Below are 5,664 nucleotides of genomic sequence, written 5' to 3' on the forward strand. Positions count from 1 at the left end.
TTTTAGAAGCTTCCACATCTCATGCACTGATATATATCAAGACTTCAATCAGTTCATGAAAAGCACCAGAACAATCTGGACCTTTCAGGAGATGACTGTAGGTATCTGAAAAGGAGAAATGCAGGCAATGACTTGGTGGACTTTGTCTGGAAGAAGGGTCACTTTTCCCAAATAATTTCTAATCCATCTCCTCTGCATTTGTCTTTCTGAAAAAGGCCATTTTCATCCCAGATTCACCATGAAATGGGAACCCTGAGCTTGTGGAAGTGCCTGACAGATGCCCTGTTCCTTTGCAGGGACACTCGGGCTGAGACAGGAGCCAGAGCCCTCTCTGGGGAAGCCTCCTCCAAGCTGGAATTTGTGCCGTGCTGGGAGAGGAGGAGGAGGGGAGAAGGCTGGCGCTGTGTGGCAGGAGCAGGAGGTTTGGGCCGCAGGACATTCCGTCTGCGCCGCTGCCCCGCAATGGGCAGGAACACTGTGGGGAAGGCTGGGGGACACTGGAGCGGGATATGGATGGAACTGGGGGGAACTGGGAGGGCCTGGGAATGAACTCAGGTGTATTGGGAGGGACTGGGCTGTACTGGGAGGGACTGGAGGGGCACTGGGGCTGTACTGGGCTGTACTGGGGATGAACTGGGCTGTGCTGGGAGGGACTGGAGGGGTTGAATGGCTGTTCCCACCCGCACTGCCTCCCATTGGCCGAGGCTCCCGCCTATCACGATTCCAACCAATCAGCGCGTGGGATCACGGCTTTGGGGGCGGGGCCTAAGGCCTGCGCCATCTTTTCTTTTGCCTACAACTCCCGTCATGCTCTGCGGCCCCATAGAGCCCCATTAAAGCCGGGACTACAACGCCCGTCATGCCCCGCGCTCCACAGAACCCCGGTACCGCCCCCATCTGTTCCATCAGTGTCCCCCAGACCCTCCGGGACCCCCAAGTGCCCTCAGCGCCCATTCGGGACCCCCAAAATTTTACTGGCAAAGTACAAAAGAACAAGGAACTTTGGAAAAGTATTTAATACAAATCCAATCCAACTTAAATCACTTGTCACAGCTGTAACTTCATTCCCTCAGCCCATTTAACCTGGAAACCCCTAAACACTGCAGTTGTTCAGGTGCCCAAAACTGTTCCATATAAAGAGCATTAGAAGGAGAGGAAAGAGAGAGAGGCAGGAAGACAGAAGCTCCACAGAAAGACACACATGTGGCTCCCAGCTCCTGGGGCTCCAGTGTGGGTGAGACACAAACCCCAGGAGAAGGCAGAGTCCATACCAGGGGCTGACCTTGTGCTCCTTGGTTTTAAGCCCCAGGGCCTTCGTGGGCCTCCCCCCAGCTGGGACTTCTGATATCTCAGGTGTTCAGAGCTGGGTCAGCGCTGTCCCAGCAGAGTGACTGATTGACAGCTCAGCCCAAGGTGTCTGGGAACATTGATCTCATCCAGCCTCTGACAGCGACCACGGTGACACTGGGGAACCTCATGGAGCCTCATGGAGCCATGGGTCAGTTGTGACAAGGCAGGTCCAAGGACACCCTGGTGACACTGGGGAACCTCATGGAGCCATGGATCAGTTGTGACACTGTGGGGACCTTGTGGAATCAGAGGGGACCATTGGGAAGCTCCCATGGATCCAAGGGCCCAGGGTGACACTGTGGAGCCCAGAGTGTCATGGAGGAGCCATTTTAACACTGTGTGTCCCCATGGAAGCAAGGGAACATGGGACAGGCTGATGCCTTAAGTTTTAGCTTCCATATTTTCCCAATTCTGTGCTGTATCAGTCTGTAACTCTGAACTTCATACAGAGTGTCAGCAAGTTCTCTTACAGTGTAGTCAGACAAAACAATCCTTTTCCTGCCCGAGAACCATAGACACCGCTGCAGCTTCGGGCCCAAAAATTGAAAACACCAGCGAATTGAGGAGAGCAGACTGGGAGGGTGGGGCTGCATAACCTGAAGGTATAATTGGACAATTAACCCCAATATGGAAATGAACCAAATCTTACAAAAGTATGTAAACACGTGACCTGGCGTCCATCCTGGGTGTACGCTCAGCCAGGCCCTTGTACTGCCCAGGTGAATCCTTTGAAGGCCTTTTTAATAAATCCCCACTTTACTCCTGTAACACTGTCCAGCCTCTGCTCTAGGTGGCCTCTCAAGGCATCAAGGCCTGGCTGGCTGGGCCACCTGGGGGCCACCTGACAGGTCCAGCTGACCTTGGCATGTCCAGGGCTGCTGCTCATCTGCCCCTGGAGCACTGTGGCTCGGTGCTCTCCTTCCTGTGGAAAGAACTGTCCTTCTCTTCCAGGTGCCCATGGCCAAAATTTGGATTCCTCTTCTTAGTTTGCTTCTATGCAAAGATTGTTCCCAGATGAAACCTGCCAGGACAGACAGACCTGGCTGGCTTGGGCACCCAGGGGCCACCTCTCATCTTCCTGTGAAACACTGGGACCCTGTGCTTTTCTTTCTTATGGGAAAAAAGCACCTTTCACATCCAGGCACCCATGGCCAAAGTTGGGAATCCGCCTCCAGGATTCCCTATATCCAGGGATTTCTCCCAGGTGAAAGCTTCCAGGAGAGATAAGTCTGGCTGGCCTTGGTCTCCAAAGAGCTGATTTTTATCTGCCTTTGAAACACTGGGGCTTTGTGCCTTCCTTTATGATGAAAAGAACTCTTCTTCCTGCCCAGGTGCCCATGGCCAAAACTGAGATTCCACCTTCAAAATTCTGAATATCCAAGGATTTCCCCCAGATGAAAGGTGCCAGAGAGACAGGTCTGGCTCTCTTGGCCTATGGTGACCACCTCTCATCTCCTTCCAAAACACCTGGGCTCCACGCTTCTCTTTCCTATGGGAAAAACCATCCATCTCGACCAGATGCCCATGGCCAAAGTTTGGAATCCTCCTCCAGAATTCCCTAGGTCCAAGGATTTCTCAGTGACAAAAGCTGCCAGGACAAACAGGGCTGGCTGGCCCAGCCTCCCAGGAGCCTTCTCTCTCTGCTTCTGCCCCTGCAACACGGGGGCTCTGGGCTTTCCTTCCTATGGAAAAGAACCATCATTCTTAACAATGTAGAAATGGCCGAAATTGGGGTTCCACCTCCCAAATTCCCTATATCCAAGGGTTGCTTTCAGACAAAAAAATACCAGAACAGAGAGGTCTGGCTGCCCTTGGCCTCTGATGGTCACCTTTCATCTGCCCCTGAAACACCGGTGTTCTGTGCTTGTCTTCCTATGGAAAAGAACTGTCCTTCTCCTCCAGGCAGCCAGGTCTGAAACTGGCATTCCACCTCTAAAATTCCCTATATCCAAGGACAAAATCTGCCAGCACCATCTGATCTGGCTGCCTTTGGCCTCTGGTGGCTGTGGCTCATCTGCCCCTGCAGCACTGGGGCTGGGTTGTTCCCTTCCTGTGCGGAGCATGGTGGCATGATGAGGACCTGGAGGAACCATGGAGTGCATTGTGAAACTTTGGGGCCACGGTGACACCGTGGGGCTCCATGGAACCCAGAGACCACCATGACTCTGTGGGGCCTTGTGGAACCATGGAGACCATTCCGACCCTTCAGGGCCTGGTGTCACCAAGGGGGCATTGTGACACCTCAGGGCCTCCTGGAAACAAGGGACCATTGGGACACTGTGGGGCTCCATGGAATGAGGGGAAGAGGGAACAGGTCTGGCAGGCTTGGCCTCCCAGGGACCACCTGACAGATCTGGCTGATCTTGGAATGTCAAGGGCTGCTTCTCATCTGCCCATGAACCACTGGGGCTCTGTGCTTTCCTTGCTATGGAAAAGAACTGTCCCTCTTTTCAGACACCCATGGACAAAATTGGTATTTCCCCTAAAAAATTTCCTGTATGCAAGGGTATCTGCCAGAAAAAAACCTGCCAGCTCTGGCTGGCCTTGGCCTCTGATGGTCACATCTCAGTTGCCTCAGAAGCACTGGGGCTCTGTGCCTTCCTTCCTGCAGAAAAGAACTGACCCTCTTGTGCAGGGGCCATGGCAGGAACTGGAATGTGGCCGCCAAAATTCCATCTATCCTAGGATTGCTCCCAGACAAAAGCTGCCAGGACAGACAGTTCTGCCTGGCCTTGGCCTCTGGTGATATGAGCAGAAGGTTTTCCTTTGCAAACACCTTGGAGAGGGCCGAGAGATCTCCCGAGCTGGGTTTTGCAGGCCTCAGGAACATAACCCATGTATGGAGGCTGATGTGCCTGGGCTCAGCTGTGAAGAGACTGAGGACAGATCAGGAGTGGCCTGGCAGGGCTTGAAGGGTGGATGTGGAAATGGTGGAGCTTTTCTCCATAGTGGGAATCAGGCAGGGAGAGAAATTATTCCACATATGCAGCTGGGGAAATCCAGACTGGACACAGGAGGAGAAAGGAATTTCCCTCCCAGGGCAGGGCTGTGGTGCAACACATCCCCAGCAGAAGCCTGGAGCAGCCCAAGGCTTTGTGTGGCCAGGCAGGGGCAGCAGGAGGCAGAGCTGCCAGCAAAGGAAGGGCCAGCGAGGTGGGGCAGCCGGGGGTGACGACAGCCTGCAGGGACAGAGGCGCAGGGCAGGGACACCGTGGGACAGCCTGGGCTGCAGAGGGCTCAGGGATGTGCAGCAGCTGCAAGGCCCTGACAGAGCCAACCTGTGCAGCCCTTTGGCCATGGCTGCTGGCCCTGGGCCTGAGGCCACCAGGGGACAAGTGACCCTTGCAGCCCTGGGGCCTCAGTGCCTCCTTGTCCCTGCTCAGCAGCCTGGCAGGGGCCGCCCCATGGTCCTGCCCTTGGCACTGCACATCCCCACATGCCAGTGCCCATCCCGGGAAGAGCCCTGAGCAATGAGGGAGGGACAGAATCTGCCTTGCCAGGGGCTGGGGCTCAGGCCTGGGCCCTTTGCATTCCTGAAACACATCCAGGTTTGCTCAGCACCAGAGACACCTTCCCCTTGCTTGTCCCTTGCTGTCATCTCTGCTCCAGCATTATGCTCTACTTAGGGACACTTTCTCAGTCGTGTCCCTCAGTGGGGCCCATTAAAAGTCCAAGAAACTTCAGTGTTTCAATCACACATTGAGTTCTTGAGAAGTTTTTTGAGCACACTCTCTGGGAATGAGACTAATGAAAACAACAGCAGCCCCTGAGACGGTCATTAAAGTCCTTGTGCTGTGTCTGTGCTGCTGAGCTGGGCTGGGCTCCTGGCACAGTGGGTGATGCTGGTAACCAAGCAGAGCTTCAAAAGCACATTTCTCTTGCTGAGCAGCTCTTCTGCCAGCCCAGCAGGGCTGGGGCACTGCCTGCAGCCAGCCCGGGCACAGCACAGAGGCACAGAGAGCTTCAATCAGTCAGGGCTGGGAAGGGGCTGAGAAGTGCCTGGGGCAGAATCACTGCCAGCCCTTGGCACAGGAACCTCTGGCTGCAGGACAATGCAGCTGCAGCTCCTGGAGAGATCTCCTAAAGCTGGAACATCCCAATGCCCACAGATCCTGTGAGTACTGAGTATTTCTGGTGCAGGGGAGGTGAAATGCTCATGAAGCTCTGACATACTGAGGGCTTCTGATTAGTCATATAATATTTCCAAGACAAGGATTTTGATAAAAATGTGGAAATTTCCTAAGAATTTGTAGTCAGCTGTCTACTATTGAAGAGTGGCAGGGAAAGAAGGATAAATATTAAAGGTTGATTATG

The sequence above is a fragment of the Lonchura striata genome, chromosome 35 (assembly GCF_050655825.1).
Source record: "Lonchura striata isolate lonStrDom1 chromosome 35, ASM5065582v1, whole genome shotgun sequence".
Lineage (NCBI taxonomy): Eukaryota > Metazoa > Chordata > Aves > Passeriformes > Estrildidae > Lonchura > Lonchura striata.